Source organism: Monodelphis domestica, chromosome 6, assembly GCF_027887165.1.
Source record: "Monodelphis domestica isolate mMonDom1 chromosome 6, mMonDom1.pri, whole genome shotgun sequence".
Taxonomy (NCBI): domain Eukaryota; kingdom Metazoa; phylum Chordata; class Mammalia; order Didelphimorphia; family Didelphidae; genus Monodelphis; species Monodelphis domestica.
Window position 1 is genome coordinate 270,417,561 of NC_077232.1, and position 18,540 is coordinate 270,436,100.

At 35.2% G+C, this 18,540-nt stretch overlaps 1 protein-coding gene across 2 annotated transcripts in view; it reads right to left on the reverse strand.

The window, feature by feature from the left end:
* The window catches only part of CFAP299 (cilia and flagella associated protein 299), a 530,824-nt gene that overhangs the window by 366 nt on the left and 511,918 nt on the right, over window positions 1-18,540 (reverse strand). The window lies entirely within an intron of this gene.

The window sequence follows — 18,540 nt, forward strand, 5'->3', positions numbered from 1 at the left end:
ATTACAAGTTTTTATTTTCATTTTACTGTTAAATCTTAGAGAAATCAACAATTTACAGACTTTGAGATTACTTTCCTTTAGAAACTTTTTGGCTAGGAGGATTGATAATTCCATACAATGGTGAAGTAATGAAACATGACTTTGTGGTAGCCTTGGGATATTTCTTAGAAAAAGGCAGGTAAGAATTTTTCCAAGACTAGAAAAAAATAGATACGTTTTGTCATAGAGATGAAAATTATATGGTTTGCTACCTTCCTTTTTGCTTCTGCTATGAGGATGAAAGATTAGGAAAACCAAGAGTTGGTAATTTAGAGAAAAATATTAATTTTCCCTTGTGTTGCGTTAAGATGAAAAAAGATACTGTAAGAGTACTGAGAAATAGTTAAGTAAGAAAAATAATATCCTTAGATACCACTCTCAGACAAAGCATGTCTATTATAGTTTCAAAATACAAGATTAAGTGAATTAAGACAATGAATGCCATCTTGTGGCTTTAAATTCTATGTGTTGAAACCACCATTAAAAATGAACAAAACAAAATGATTGCCACCCCATAAAAGAACCTAGCATCTCAAGTGCTAAAACTTCAAAAATAAAGTTATAAAGCAAATTGTTATTCAGTCATTCAACTTTGTCCAATTCTTCATGACCCTGTGGACCATACTGTCCATGGTTTTTTCTTGGCAGAGATACTGGAGTGGTTTGCCATTTCCTTCTCCAGCAGATTAAGGCAAGCTGAGGTTAAGTGACTTGCCCAGGGTCACACAAGTAGTAGGGGTATGAGGCTGAATTTGAATTTGGGGCTTTCTGATTCTAGTCACAGTGCTCTATTTGAGGCAAAACCCTTTAAGCAAATAGTACTTTTAATTGGAAATATTAAGGGCCTGTTGTGGAATGCTGCTAAGGCATCATCATTTAGAGTGGGGGCTCTTAACATTTTTTTCTTATCATGGATCCTTTTGACATCCTGGTGAGGCCTCTGGACTCCTTCTCAGAATGATGTTTTTAGAGAGGATTATAAGAAAAATCAATTGCACTGAAATATCATTATCAAAATATAAAAAGAAAATTGGGATATAGTAATATATCTAGCAGCAGGTCAAGTAACTAGTCATTTCTTTAAAAAATGTTTTTAAAAAACCCTTACCAAAATAAATAATTTTGATTACATCAATTTAAAAAGGTTTTGTACAAACAAAACCAATGCAACCAAAATTAGAAGGGAGTAACAAATTGTACAAAAAAATCAAGGCATTCTTCAATTGATAAATGGGCAAGGGACATGAATAGGCAATTTTCAGATAAAGAAATCAAAACTATTAAAAAGCACATGAAAAAGTGTTCTAAATCTCTTATAATTAGAGAAATGCAAATCAAAACACCTCTGAGGTATCACCTCACACCCAGCAGATTGGCTAACATGACAGCAAAGGAAAGTAATGAATGCTGGAGGGGATGTGGCAAAGTTGGGACACTAATTCATTGCTGGTGGAGTTGTGAATTGATCCAACCATTCTGGAGGGCAATTTGGAACTATACCCAAAGGGCACTAAAAGACTGTCTGCTCTTTGATCCAGCCATAGCACTGCTGGGTCTGTACCCCAAAGAGATAATAAGGAAAAAGACTTGTACAAGAATATTCATAGTTGTGCTCTTTGTGGTGGCAAAAAATTGGAAAATGAGGGGATGCCCTTCAATTGGGGAATGGCTGAACAAATTGTGGTATATGTTGGTGATGGAGTACTATTGTGCTCAAAAGAATAATATACTGGAGGAGTTCCATGTGAACTGGAACAACCTCCAGGAACTGATGCAGAGTGAGAGGAACAGAACCAGGAAAACATTGTACACAGAGATGGGTACACTGTGGTACAATAGAATGTAATGGACTTCTCCATTAGTGGCAATGCAGTGATCCTGGACAACTTGGAGGGATCTATGAGAAAGAACACCATCCACATCCAGAGGAAAACTGTGGGAGTAAAAACACTGTAGAAAAACAACCTTGATTACATGGGTTGAGGGGATATGGCTGGGGATTTAGACTCTAAATGAACATCCTAGTGCAAACATCAACAACATGGAAATAGGTTCTGATCAAGGACACATGTAATACCCAGCAGAATTGTGCATGGGCTACTGGAAAGGAGGGAAAGAATATGATTCTTGCAACAAGGAATAATGTTCTAAATTGACTAAATAAAATAAAATTTTAAAAAGAGAGATTCAAATAAAATAAAATACAAATAGAAAAAAAAATTAAAATAAAAAACCCTTACCTTCTATCTTAGAGGGCTAGGCAATGGGGATTAAGTGACTTGCCCAGGGTCACACAGCTAGGAAGTGTCCGAGGCCAGATTTGAACCTAGTAACTAGTCATTTTAAGGAGTGATAAAAGTATATTTCAAAGTATCACAAAGACTAGAATATGATATGAAAATATCTGTGATTTCTATTGTGATAGTAACAGGTATTGCTTCTACTATAGTTTGTTGCCTATAGTAATAATTGAAAAAAAATGCTAACTTTTAGCTGGAAGTTAGTGAAAATAAATCTGTAATAAAAGATATAAATTTTTCTCATCCAAGTTCATGGACTTCTTCAAATCCATCACCTTGAGGGGGTCTGTGGAACTCATGTTATGAACTATTGAGATATTCAGAAGCATAAATTTACATTTCATACTGTGCTAGGCATTGTACAGATGGAATTAGTCTTCACGTTCTAAAATTTTAAAATTTGAGATGGCCACACACAAAGGAAATGCATCTCCACAAACTTATCAATTAAACAAAGACAAACAATCCATTGACTTTATATCCACAGTCAGTTTTTTCCTGGACAGCCTTGAGATCTTTCCTTTTCTTCTACTCACTCTTGAAGTTGAGTTGATTTTGTGATCAGTCATAGTATGCATGAAGGCCAGAAAAATACTGAACTCATATGTTTTGGCCTTTGCTTTTTTGTGGAGTTCACATGCCTGTGGGGTTATATTTTGTAGAGTCACTTTTACTGAGGAAAATAGTATAATTTTTTGTTTTGTGTATTTACATTTAGAAACATAAAGATACCATTTCCTCTACATAGCTAAACTTACATATACTTGTACAAGTATTGACACCTATGTAGAATTATATATACACATTTATTTTTCCCTTTGGTATATGCCAATATATAATATAGAACTAGAATGGGCGGAGCAGTGGAGTACCATTATGTGTTTAAAAGATATACTTTATGGTGAAATGCAGATACCAAAAAGGGAGGGAGAAGTATAGTTTAAGAACATTTGGGGAAGTGCCCAAAAGGATGCAATTTCATGATTGATATATACCACAGTTGACCTGGAGATAAAAAATTGATGAGAAAGGAGTTTAGGAGACAGATTACAAGCCTGGACTGGAATCATGAGATGGTAATACTCCAAAAACTGGTAAAAGTAGTTTACTTCTGCCTATATTTCTATTTTCAACAATAAAGTGTTGGAATTCACATAAATAGGAAATCGTGGTGTAATGGATGCAAAGTATTCTCAAGGAAACCTTCATAAGGTAGTGTACTGAAAACATTTTGGTTGGTGTAAAAAAAATGAGTACTATCACTCTCCATTCAAAAATAGAAACCCTTTCTCAATTTATTACAGATGTTATGTTTTAACTAAAAGAAGTTAAGACTAGTAGTGTCTTTCCCCCCAATACAACCAAATAAATTACATTTGGAATTTCTTACCCAGTGATCTCATATTACTTGTTTTGGGATGCGCATAGTTTTCTTTTTTCCATGGATACCATTCATAAGTAACTATGGTTCATGAGAAGAGTTTCCCAGAGTTCCTTTTATTTAAACCAGACATTTATTTTCCACAACTTCCATCTTCTCTTTACTTTCAGTGGAGCCAGTTGTGAGGCACACATAGTCTCTTTAATTTGGGGCCCAAATGACTTTTAGGAAAAGTTTGAAGAGAACTCCAAATTTTTGTGAATGGAATTAGTTTTTCTGGCACTATAAAAGCACAGTCTAAGTTGTTGGGAAGGAACTTATTACACTTAATTTTATGAAATTAGGATGTCAGAAGAATTTTGGCATAATGGACAGAGGGTCTGAGAGTCAAGAAGACAATTTCAGGCCCTACTTCTGTGACAGACTTGCACTACTCACTCTAGACAACTCTCTTATAAGCACAGTACTGGTAGAGGGAACATATTTAAAATAAGTTTTCTATACCAATAAAGCAATCGCCATTTTCCTTTTTGTTATTTTTGCTATTCTTATTGATATGTGGTGAGACACTTCAGATAGGTCTGTTTTAATTTGCATTTTCTAATTGCTAGTGATTTGGGGCATTCCCCCCACCCCCATATGGTTGTTGATAACTTGGCTCTCTTCCTTTGACCAAAAGCAATTTTCCAGGAAGTAGACAATACCATGTAATAATAAATACTACTTCACCTGGTGATATCATTAATGCTCATGGATTAAATTTTTATGTTAATGATTTCCAAATTTTCTTACTCTACCCCATTCTTTCTGCTGACTTCTATCATCCTATCTATGTCCCTTTTCCAAAACAACCCACCCCTCCATCATCACCACCCCTCCTATCTTTCCAGTCTGCTTAAACCTTACTTCTGGGATGTATGGGGTATGCAGAGGTAACTCGCATCTCTGGTGTGAAGGCTTATCAAGACATTTTCAAGGCTGCTCATCTACCTTTGGTGTTTAACTGCCACGAAACTTGCGTTTGTGGCTCTAAGAAGCTGTAGCATGCACAATGGCCATTCTCCAGTAAAACTATCCAGGCAAATGGGCTAACTCAGTTTAACCGGACAGGCCTCAAACCAGTTAGAGGGATTCTACTCCAAGCCTGTGAAGACTTCCCCCCCAAGGAATGGGTGGATAAGAAAAATTTGTTCCAAAAGGCCATCAAAGACCCCAAGGTCCTCCACTGCATCCCGGGCCATCGCCAGTTGTCCTGATTTATATCTTACAACTGGACTTTGGAAGATAGAGTGAGGTTACAACTTTGTGCAGCTCTGCCTCAATTAAAATATGATTTATGGCAAGGAAAGATATCACTTTATGATATCACTGGTCTTCTTTGAAAACAAAGGACCAACAACCTTACTTCCACCACATATATTTTTAAAATTTGTTTATTTGTTTTTAAGTATTTTTCTATGGTTACATGACTCATATTCTTTTGCTCCCCTTTTCTCTCCCCCCTCTCAGAGCAGACAAGCAATTTCACTGGGTTATACATGTATCATCACTCAATACCTATTTTAATCCATATTATTCATTTTTGTAATAATCTTTAAAAAAACAAAACTCCATATCCAATACCCATATAAACAAGTGATAAATCATATGTTTTCCTTCTGTATTTCTACTCGCTTTCTCAATGTGGATAGCATTTTTTCTCCTAAGTCCTTTGGAATTGTCCTTGATCAGTGCATTGCTTCTAGTAGAAAAGTCCATTACATTTGATTATACCACCGTGTATCAGTCTCTGTGTACAATGTTCTCCTGGTTCTCTCCTCTCACTCTGCATCAATTCCTGGAGGTTTTTCCAGTTCATGTGGAATTGCTCCAGTTCATCATTCCTTTCAGCCAATAGTATTCCATCACCATCAGATACCACAATTTGTTCAATGATTCCCTAAATCAAGGTATATCCCTTCATTTTCCAATATTTTGCCACCACAAAAAGCCTGGCTATGAATATTTTTGTACCAACATTTTTCACTATTATCTCTTTGGGGTACAAACCTAGTACAGAGACCCCGCACCTATAACAAGAGTTATGCTCCAGAGACCCCCACAATAGGTGAGAATTCGTGTGAAGTATTGGCATTATATTTATTTTGTTATTCATATATATTTTAAAGCTTTAGAAACTCCTCCCACTCTCTTATAAACCTTTCCCACACTCTTATAAACACTTCATATGCTCTTAAACACAGTGTGGGAGAGCAAATAGCTACAGTCACTGAGCCAAATAGCACCCAGGATACAGAACAAAGGGCTGCAGTCACCTTTCATTCCTTCAGCTAATAGTGTGCCATGTTAGTGTCTCATGCTAGCAAACATGCTCAAGCGGTAGTGATGTATCGCATTTCCATTGCATACATTATGGTATTCATTTGCAAAATCCCACAAAAAAGTCCACGATACAGAATTAAATAAGTATTTTTAAAAACCCACGATACAGTGAGGCTGCAATAAGTGAACCACAATATAGTGAGAGACAACTGTAGTGATATGGCTGGATCAAAGGGTAGGTGTTCTTTTAAAGCCCTTTGAGCATAGTTCCAAATTGCCTTTCAGAATGGTTGGATCAATTCACAACTCCACCAGCAATGCATTAGTGGCCCAATTTTGCCACATCCCCTCCAACATTCATCACTTTCCCTTACTGTTATAAAGGCCAATCTGCTAGGTGTAAGATAGTACCCTCAACATTGTTTTGATTTGCATTTCTCTAATCAGGAGGGATTTAGAATATGTTTTCATATGGTTATTGATAGCTTTGATTTCTTCATCTGAAAACTGCCTATTCATGTCCTTTGACCATTTCTCAATTGGGGAATGGCTTGATTTCTTATAAATTTGAGTTAGTTCTTTATATATTTGGGAAATTAGATCTTTGTCAGAGAATTTTGTGACAAAAATGATTTCCAAATTTGGTGCTTCCCTTCTAATTTTGGTTCCATTGGTTTTATTTGTACAAACCTTTTTAATTTAATATAATCAAAATTATTCATTTTATATTTTGTAATGTTCTCTATCTCTTGCTTGGTCTTAAATTCTTTCCTTTCCTACAGATCTGACAGGTATGTTCACCTCATTTATTTATGATTCCACTTTTTATATTTAAGTCATTTATACCCATTTTGAATTTATCTTGCTATAGGGTGTGAGATGTTGTTCCAAACCTAATTTTCCCCATACTGTATTCCAATTTTCCCAGCAGTTTTTGTAAAATAATGAGTTCCTGTTCCCAAAGCTGCCACCACATATTTTTGAATCCATGTCACTGGCCCCCATGAACAAGTCATTCCAATATTCCATCTCTCTGTTCCTTGCATTTTCTCTGGAGGTCCCCAATGCCTCAGGTGCTCTCCCTTCCTTTAAGTCCTAATTAAAATCTCATCTTCTATAAGAAATCTTTCCAATCCTTTTTAATTTTAGGGTCTCCCTTCTATTAATTCTGTATATTTCTTGTTTGTGCATACTGGTTTGTTTGTTTTCTCTTCCATTAGATTGTGAGCTCCTTGTGGTTTTGACTTCTTTTTATATCCCCAGTATTTTTAGCACAGTGTCTAGTAAATAATAGGCTATTAATAAATGGTTACTGACTGTTTTTCCCCTTTTAATTTAATTTTGTTAATTTGATTTTCTTTGCTCTGCTTTTTAATCAAGTTGTCTATAAATGTTTATAAATTTGGTTAGCATTTTTAAAGAACCAATTTTTAGTTTTATTGGTTATATAATCTTTTTTGTTTTTAATGTAAATATATTTCAGTTTCAAGATTTCCTTTTCTGGTTATTGTATTTGCTGGACTTTCTAATTTAATTTATTAACATTTTCTTTTTCTATTTTGTTAATGCATATTTTAGGAATATACTTTTTCATTTGAAGTCTGGCTTTCATGTAATTGATAGTGATTTGTTCTTTGATTCACTACTTAGTAAGAATTTCACTATAAAGTTAAGCTTGAGTTGTTTTTTGTTTGTTTGTTTTGTTTTTTGCTTAGGCTCTCTGAATTAATTGCTCTTTTAACTGGGTATTTGTGCTGTTTGCCTTTATTTAGGATTTCTCTGTGTTTTAATACATTTTTGTTAAAGTGGCAAATGGTACTGAGAAATTACATTACCTTTTTAGTGACCCCATTATGAAGGTACCATAAATGTTTTAGCCTTATTTATTAGTTCAATTCTATATTTTCCCTTTTGCTTATCTTTCTGTTTAGATGTGTTCAGCTCTGAGAAAAGCAAATAAATATCTATTGTTATTCTTATAATTTATAGCTTTTGTTCATTTCATAAATTTTTCCTTTGTGAATTTAAATGCTATGCCATATGATGCATATAAATTTAATATTGATATTGGTTCATTGTCTAGGTGCTTTTAAATAAGTTTAAGTAAATAAGAAATTTTCTTGTTAATTTCTATTGATATTGATTTTATTCTTATTCTGATACACAATTAAACTTCTGCTTAAATTTTTTTTTTGCTTTTCTTTGTATTATTATTTAGCAAAGTGTCTGGCATATAGTAGACATTTAGAAATGATTGTTGACATAATTTGACTTACTTATGATCTCTGATGATATTAGGTTCTGAAGAGGACTATATCACCATTCCACAATAAATCCCCTTCCAATAAGCTCTATTATATTAACTGTTTTGTGGTTCAGTTTACTCCCTTGTTTGTATTTCACAATTCCATTGCACCTGTTCTGTTTTGTTTTGTTTTTACCAGGATTATTTGGAACTTCTCTTTTTCACTGAAAGTCTATATGCTTTTTCTGCTCTAAGATTATAGTCAATTTTGTTGGGTAAGTTATTCTTAGTTGTAAGATTTTATCATTTATCTTATGGTTTCTCTTTCTAACTCCTACTGTTAAGTTTTGTTGGAAATATATAGAAATGCTAATCATTTATGTGGGTTTATTTTGTACCCTGAAACTTTGCTAATGTTGTTAACTATTTCCACTAGTTTTTTAGTTGATTCTCTGGGATTCTTTAAATAGGTCATCATATCATCTGCAAAGAGGGATACTTTAGTCTCCTCATTGCCTACTTTAATCCCTTTAATTTCTTTTTCTTCTTTAATATTACTGCTAGTGTTTCCAGTAAAATATTGAATAAAAGAGGTAATAATGGGCATCCTTGCTTCACTCCTTATCTTATTGGGAAGGCATCTAACTTGTCCCCATTGCAGATGATACTTGCTGATGGTTTCAAATATATACTGCTTATTATTTAGAGGAAGGGCCCTTCTATTCCTATACTGCCTAGTGTTTTTTTTTAAACCCTTACATTCCATTTTGGAATCAATACTATGTATTGGTTCTAAGGCAGAAGAGTGGTAAGGGCTAGTCAATGGGGGTTAAGTGACTTGCCCAGGATCACACAGCTAGGAAGTATCTGAGGCCAAATTTGAACCTAGGACCTCCCATCTCTAGGCCTGGCTTTCTATCCACTGAGCTACCAGCTGCCCCCCTTCTTAGTGTTTTCAATAGGAATGAGTGTTGTATTTTGTCAAAGGCTTTTTCTGCATCTATTGAGATAATCATGTGATTTCTGTTGGTTTTATTATTGATATGGTCAATTATGTAGATGGTTTTCCTAACATTAAACCAGCCTTGCATTCCTGGTCATGGTGAATAATCACTGTGATAACATTCTATAGTCTTTTAGTTAGTATTTTATTTAAGATTTTTGCATCTATGTTCATTAAGGAGATTGGTCTATAGTTTTCTTTCTCCATTTTTGATCTGCCTGGCTTTGGAATCAGTACCATATTTGCGTCATAAAAAGAATTTGGTAAGACTCCTTCTTTGCTTATTTTGTCAAATAATTTGTTTAGTATTAGGATTAGTTGTTCTTTAAATGTTTGATAGAATTCACTTGTGAATCCATCTGGCCCTGGAGATTTTTTTCTGGGACTATTTAAGTATTCTATTTCCTCTTTTGTTAATCTAGGCAATTTATATTTTTGTAAATATTTGCCCATTTCATCTAAATTGTCATGTTTATTGCCATATAATTGGGCAAAATAATTCTTAATAATTACCTTAATTTCCTCTTTATTAGAGGTGAGATCACCCTTTTCATCTTTGATACTCTTAATTTTATTCCATTCTTTCTTTTTTTATTAGATTAACTTTATCTATTTTATTTGTTTTCTCAAAGTATCAGCTCTTAGTCTTATTTATTAGTTCAATAGTTCTTTTACTTTCAATTTTATTAATTTCTCCTTTGGTTTTTAGGATTTCCAATTTACTTTTTATCTGGGGATTTAAAATTTGTTCTCTTTCTGGCTTTTTAAGTTGCAAACTCAATTTATTGATCTCTTCCCTCTCTATTTAGGGATATAAAATTTCCTCTGAGTACCACTGTGGCTGTATCACATAGATTTTGATATGTTGTTTCCTCAATGAAATTAGTATCATTTTAGTATTTTTAACAAAGATCTAAATTCATTTTGAATATTTAAAAATTAGTTTGGAAATTTTTTCTAAAATTTTAAAGAGTGTGGACAAAACACATTTTGAAGATATGCAGCCATTAACTCAGAAAACAAAAGGAAAACCTTGACCTTGCATTTGAAAGAGTAGCAGCCACAATTATCTGCCTGACATAGTAACAAACAAAAAGAACTATCTCCAAGTAATACATGCAATAACCATTCAAAAACTTCATACAGTGAACATATGATAGACCTCTTAGATGAAGCAAAAAGAAAAAAATGAAAACTATACTTTTAGGCATAAAGCATACACCCATGCAAGAAGAAATACATAAGTTTGAGCTAACCTGCAAGCATGAAGAGACACAAATGCAAAAAAAAAAAAGCTTACCTCATGCATGAAGAAAGAAATCATAAGGATGGAGGAAACATCTAATAAGTATAAAATCTATAACATTAATTTCTTTCTAAAAGTAATTACTTTCCTTCACACTTTTACACTTTTCTGATAGCCAAGAAAACCTTAACCCTAACCCTTATGTTGAGTTCAGGGGGAGAAAGTTACAAGAGAGAATCTCTCAACAACTAATCAGCTAGAAGCTCAAAAAGAACTGGTGTGGACCTCAAAGAGGTGTGTGGAGAAATGCATGCTCCACTGAGTGGAACCAAAATGAAAAAAGAAGTAGAAAAGGAGCACAGAGTTCAGGACAAAAACTCTAAGGAACTGCTCTCAGAGTCTAAGGGATGATGTGAAGAAGGAGGAAGAAGAGATCTGTAGCCTGTGAGTCTAAGGTCAACAAGAAGGCAGTAGCCACTTGTCCAGAGAAAGAATGTGTTTCCCTCTCTTTTCATCTCCTTGGTGAGCTGGTACTTTAATAACCCCTTTCTGCCTATACTATTTTAAAAGATGCAAATCCTAAAAACTTTTTTTTACTACTTCAATGATTCAAGTATCAAAAATGAATCCTTTTTTAAGAGAAAGAACTATTGGATTTGGATGCAGATCAAAGCATATAATTAATTTAGTATATTTATGGATTTGGGGGGGTTGGTTTTTTAAGAGTGTGCTCTTACAATAACCACTATGGAAGTGTGGTTTTATATGATAATACATATATGACCCAGATCAAATTGCTTACCATTTCTGAGATGGGGTAGAGAAGGGAGGGAGGGACACAGTTTGGATCATTCTTAGAATTTTGGAAAACATGTTGAAAATTATTACACGTAATTTTGAAAATATCTTTGAATTAAAAACAAAAAAAAAACAACTAATAATCTCAAAAAAAGAATAGATGTCTTTGATATTTCCAGTGAACTTATTCTATAATTGAGGACATTTCATTTTCTATGAAAAGAAAGGAGGAGCTGTCAGCTTTAATGGTTTTCTTGCTTTTCTTACTCTCCAGGACATATTTGGTTATATAGCTTGTGTATTCTTACTTCTGTGCCACTACCTACATTTGACCCATCCCCAAAGACAGAGCAGTCATGCATGAATCTGGCATAATGTTAAAAAACAGGTTATTAAAATATGTTTGTCAAGTAAAAAGAAAATATAGAGTATGTCTTCTGGTTAAATACTACCTTGGTTAATTCAAATTCTGGGAATGAATTTAATATTGGCTTTCTATATGAGAGATTCTTCTCTAGTATCCTAACCATACTTATTAAATAAACAAATATTTTATTTCCTCAAGCAAACTAATAATTATTTTGGTAGATGGGGTACATATTTGGGGAATAAAGGACTTTGGTGGTATCTTATCTGACTTTCCTTAAAGAATGTTATCTAGCCGACAGGTAAGTTTAGTGCTCAAAAATGTCAATATTCTGCTAGGATAACGATTTCTAATCTCACACACTCTTGATCGCATAACTGTATCCTGGAGCTACAAACCACTTTTCTAGAAGCTAGTTAGATGATTTAGGCTGGCAGCATGCAGCTGTCCACTCTAGTTAGTTATGCAAAAATAGCCTGCATGCTACATATTTAAATGCCAATTTAAGCAATTGGCACCTGTGATATTGTTCTTGTGTAACAGATGGCAAATTCAATGCCAATGGTTACCTAAATACTAATGATCACATTTTAGATTTATGAATTTTTTGTAAAGTCATTTAATCTCAGTAAGATTTCTTTTTCCATCTGCTAGGTAGAAGTAAGAATACTTCCCACCAAACATTCAAAGATGCAAAGAACACTATTATGATGATAACTAATTTGCTCAGAGCTAATTGAAGGAAAGGTGCCACACAACACTTGTAATAAAATAAAGTATTGGACCTTGAAGTTGAATATTAGTGTTATTCTACTGGAAGAATAGTGCATACATTATCATCACCACTTAATCTCAGTTGTCATGCTAAGGAAAGTGCAAAGAGTAACACAAATTGTTAATTTACAAACTGTGTCTATAGATTATTGACAATTATGAATTTTTAGAATGGAGTCATCTAGGTGATATAGCAGATAGAGGACTGGGCCTGGAGTCAGGAAGAGCTGAGTTTAAATTCAGACTCAGGCACTTTCTAGTTGTGTGGCCCTTAGTAACTTGACTTCTGTTTGCCCCAATTTCCTCAGCTATCAAAAAAGGATAATAATAGTCCCTATCTTGCAATAAGGTCTGCTAGGTAGCACAGTGGATTAGTGCTGCTGGGTCTAGACCTGGGGAGACTCATCTTCTTGAGTTCAAATCTGGCCTTAGACACTTACTAGCTGTGTGACTGGGGAAAGTCATTTCATTCTGCCTCAATTTTCTCATCTGTAAAATGAAGAAGAGAAGGGAATGGCCAACCACTGCCAAGAAAACCACAAAGGGGTTCACAAAGTTCGGATTATGACTAAAACAAATGAACAACATCATCTTGCAAAGTTGTTGTGAGGACCAAATGAAATGATATTATCTCTATATGCCCCAGGAAGGGACAGATGAAACATTTTTAATTATTTTCATTAATTTTAGATTTGCTGTTAATTTTGTATTTAACTTTAATTTTTTTAGCCTGCTTATCATAGTAAAAGGATAGCAAATTCAGGACAACTATTACTTTGTCAAAGAAAAATATATTATTTTTTTTAAATCCAGCAACTTAAAGACTCACTTTTCTAGAAAATAACCAGTGAATATATTTATATATGTAACTTTTATTGTGGTAAAGGTTTTAGAGGGTGTTTTGTTACAATGTGGTAAAAATTAAAAAAAATAATGGTAAATGGTAAAACATCTGCATTTTTCTAATTCTTGTTTTTATAACTCTGAAAATGTTTTTGAAGGGCAGTTGCTTTATATTTCTTCTCTGGTCTCCCCCGCCCCAGACCTATTTTATCCTTTCTATGGCTTTTTCTTTTCATGAATTTGGAAGAAAGATAATTGGTTCTGTGATACCACAGAGAATAACCAACCCATCTATATCTATCTATAATTTGCAACTCCCTTGGTCCAGGGGAAAATAAAAGAGGAAAAAAGCACAGAGTGGTCAACGTCATGTAGAAGGTGATCTGGAGTAGAAAAAGGTGGAGTTTTTTAGAGGAGGAAAGGATTTCCCCAATGGCATCTTTGGCAGCTGTGGGTCCCTGGGTTGTGGATAATACTATTATGACCACTAGAAGGGGTTGATGCCTATCATAGAATGGGAACTTGGTGGCCAGTGAAGGCTGAGTTGGAGAGTAGTTGAAAATAAAAGGAGAATGTTGGAGATGGCCCTTTGAGATATTAAGAATATCAACTAGGGATCCATACAATGGGGGATGGATTAGTTCTTTTAACCAGCTCCAGGGACTAAGGCTCAGGCCCAGATTGCTTGAAGATAAAAAGCCAGAAGTTCCTGCTGGACCCTGAGCCTTGATTAGTGGGATCATCATAGCAAGGAAGTAGAATAGGAGCTATAACCTTGACTAGAGATTCTTTCTTTGCTCAATGTCCTTCCCCAATTATAACTAAATTAATCTTTTGTTAACAGATAGATGGATTATTAGTATTCTATATCATTCTAGGCTTAAACCTAAGTCCTTCCCATTCTCTAATTGTTTTGGATGCACACTCCAATAGGTCATCCCACACAGAGTCCCTTGGGTGAGTGGGATACAGAACTGGTTGAATGATCAGATTTAGAAAGTAATTTTTCATGGTTAACTTAGGAGAACTCCTGTGGAATGTCTATGTTTGGTCCTGTGTTGACATTTTTATCAGTGGCTTGGATAAAGGCTAACACAATGGATGGCAACCTGGATACCAAAAAAGATCTTAACAGGCTAGATTCCTAAGATCCCTAAATCTAATAAGATGAAATGTAAAATGAAGTATTTAAAGTTTTGCAACTGAAAACAAAAACTGACTTCTCAAGTATAGGATGGGACAGGCTTGGTTAGACATGTAGTTTATATGAAAACAATATGGGAATTTTAATGGAGGAAGACCTTGATATCAGTCTGCAGTTCATTGAAGTCCACTGGTTTAGACCACACAGAAGTATATTATGTTCAGTTTTGAGTGTCACAGTTTAGGAAGTACATTAATAATATGGATAGGATCTAGATGAGGGAAATGAAATCCCTTTTAATCAAGTCCTTTGAGGATATGTTAAATGATCTGGGGAATGAGGGGGGCATGCAAACTTTCTTCAACTATTTGAAAGGCTGGCGTGTAGATTGAGGATCAGGCTTATTCTGCTTGTATAGAAAATGAGGCAAGGGAACCAAAATGACAAAAATTTAGGTTTCTTCAGAAAGACTTCTTAACAATTAGAGCTTTTCCAAAGTGGAATGGGCCTTGGGATATGGTAGATTCAACCTCATTGGATATCTTCAAGTGGAGTCTGGATGACCACTGTTGGTTGTAATATCCATTCTGAGGTCACTCAATCTGTAGTTGATGCAAGAGGAGCTTAGTTTCCTCAGTTGCTACTTCCTTCCTTTAGGGCTCTAGTGACAACCCTAAAAGGCTGGCATTTCTGGTGCTATTATTGTTTATGATCCTCCACATGATCAACCTTTTGCTCATAGCAAACGTTTTTTACAAAGATGGTAGAAGAAAAACAATTTGGTATCAAATATGCCCACCAAGAGGTACCTGCTGTCCTTGAAAACACAAGATCCCTGGAAATAGTAGGTTGAAACATAAACTACAAAGGATAATAAAATATATACGGAACATATATGGCATTAGGAGTTTTTTCTCTGTGGACTCCTCATGAAATTCCTCCACATTCTTTTCAGGGATCTCACTGATTACAGCCTTTAGAGAATCTATAGTTAGAATTTTCTGTCACAAGGGGCCAAAACTTTGAAGCTTCTGCTTTCCTCTCTGTGTCTGTTTGTCCATATTTTCCCCTGGCATTTCTTTTTAACCCTAGTTTGATGTATTGTTTACAATTCATATAGTTTATTCAACAAAATGGCCACTGGATGAGGGAAAGAACCTAATAACAATAATATATACAATAACAACATAATACTTCCTTTCTACATTGCTCCCCCCTTTCTACTTCTCTTTAGTAGAGGCCCAGGCCCAAGGGTTCATCTATTAAAGGCATTATTGGGCCTGGAGTCTCTGATTGTACAATTATACAATTCTAAACCGACTCACTGTTTAATATATATCCCAAGAAATAAGATCTGATCTTCTCAACTAATGAGATGCTTCCCATATCACATTACCTAGCTTTCATACAATGACCCAAAGTCCTATGGTCCTTTAAAATTGACTAAGAGTGGACTTGGAGCCAAGATGAGAATCTTTAAGAATCCTCTTCAACCAACCCTAAAATAAGACTTCAAAATGAATATTGGAGTGAAAGAACTGACAAGGGGATAGAGTGAAGCAACTTTCCTGCAGAAAACAACCTGAAAGATAGGCAGAGAGGGTCTGCTTCATTAAGGCGATAGGGAAGCATAGCCTGCAGCACAATCGCAAGGAAGAGTACTGGGGCAAGCTAACAGCAATTCCCCCTCTCCCCCCAGCCCACAGATGATGTTTCAGGTTCTGAATCTGGGCCAAAGCAAACATCAAGGCCCTAAGAGCTTGTCTAACCCCACACACCCCTTAAAGTTCTAAGTCTGAGTCCAAGTCTATAGTGAAGCTCCAAGTCCTATTGTAGGATAGTCCATGGTGTCCTTGGCTGGCGCAGGCCAAGAAGTAGGCTCTGAGCATTCTCCCAAGTACAAACAGAGGCCTAAGACCCAGCAAAAGGCAATCGGCGAGGTGCAGTGTTAGTGAGAGCCCAAGGGGAGGCCCAGAGACCTCACTAAAGCCTGCACGTAGGTCCTGGATGCTAGCACACAGAAGTCTACATTGCATTTGACCTGAGTAAGCCCAGGGTTAGGCCCAAATACTCTACCCAAACTCAAGGTGAGATTATAAGCTCCAGGTAAAGCAGTCCACAGTGTGCCTGACCTGATCAAGCCCAGAATGAAGCCCAAAACCCCTGCCCAAATCTGAGGTTAGGTCCTGAGCCCCAGCACAAGGTAGATCACAATGCTTTGAGTTCTGCAAGGCATCAACAGTCCTGGGGGTGACTCAGCAGTAGGGGGTGACTTTCAGAGCTCCAGCCCAAAAGCTATCAAAACATGTTGGAAGAACTGAAACTTGTAGAAACCTAAAAATATAGCTAAGGACATAGCAGTAAGGAAAACACTGAAATTTAAAAGAGTTGTCCCTCTATTGAGAAAAGAGCTCACCTTTAAGATAAAAGAAAAGGGCTGAGAAAATGAACAAACATAAAAAATAGCCTAACCATAAAATTTTTTATGGAGACCAAGAAGAGCAAGGCATAGACTCAAAAGGGGATGGTGAAAGCAAAGTAACTACACACAAAACTTCAAATAATAATATGAATTGGTCTCAGGCCTGGGAAGAGCTCAAAAAGGATTTCAAAAATCAAGTTATTCAGAGGAAAAATGGGGAAGAGAAATGAGATCAATGCAAGAGGTTTAAAAAACAGTTTAAAAAACAGAATTGGCTAAATGGAAAAGTTGGTTCAAAAGCCAAAAGAAGAAAATTATTCTTTAAAAATGAGAATTGAGCAACTCGAAGCTAATGACTTCATAAGACATTAAGAAACAATAACATAAAATCAAAAGAATGAAAAAACAAAAGAAAAAATGAAATATCTCAATAAAAAAACAAGACCTTGAAAACAAACCCCAGAGACACAATTTAGGAATTATTGGACTACCTGAAAGCCATGATTTAAAAAAAAAGGGTAGACATCATATTACAAAAAATTATCAAATAAAACTGCCCTGATATTCTTGAGAAGAGGGTAAAATAGAAATAGAAAGAACCCATAGATCACCTCCTGAAATAAATTCCCAAATGATATCTCCCAGGAATATAGCTAATTTCAGGTTCCCCCTCCTCCCCCTGCAAGCCAAGGAGAAAACACTACAAACAGCCAGAAAGAAATAATTAAAATACCACTGAGCCACAGTGAGATTCACAGAGCATATAGCACCTTCTATATTAAAGGATTAGAAGACTTGGAATATGATATTCTAGAAGGCAAAAGAACTGAGTTTAATAACTCAGAGTCACCTACCCAGGAAAACTGAGTATATTCTTTCAGCATAAAAAAAAATGGTAATTTATTAAAATAGAAGTATTTCTAAGCATTCCTGATAAAAAAAAAACAGACCTAAATAGAAAATTGTTCAAACACAATACTCAAGAGAAGCCTAAAAAGGTAAATAAGAGAAAATTTAAGGGATTCAATAAGGTCAAACTGCTTATATCCCTACATATAAAGATGATATTTGTAATTCTTGAAATTTTTACCAGTATCAGAGCAGTGTCAAGGAGTATATGTAGACAGAGAGTGCCAGGAGTAAGCTGATCAGTATGATATATGAAAAAAAAATCAAGGGATAAAAAGAGGATTACACTGAAAGAAAAGGGAAGGGAGAAATGGAATGGGCAAATTATCTCACCTAAAGAGATGTGAAAAACTATTTTGGCAGAGGGGACATGGATCCAGGGTGGTCCTAGGCAATGCTTAAACCTCAACTCTAATTGGCTCAGAGAGGGAACAGTCCTACTTTTCATATAGAGAAGGAGGGGGAAATAAAACAAGAGAGGGGATAATAGAAGAGAGTGGGAAGTATAGGGGTAATGTCTAAAAGCAAAACACTTGTAAAGGGGGGACAGTGAAAGGAGAGAAAAAGGAGGATCAAAGGGGGAAATAAGACAGAGAGGAAGACAGTTGGTAATCATGACTATGAATGGGATGAGCTCACCTATAAAACAGAAGTAGATAGCAGAATGGATTAAAAACAAGAGCCCTATGATCATTTCTTTACAAGAAATCCATTTGAGACAGAGAGACATACACATAGTAAAGGTAA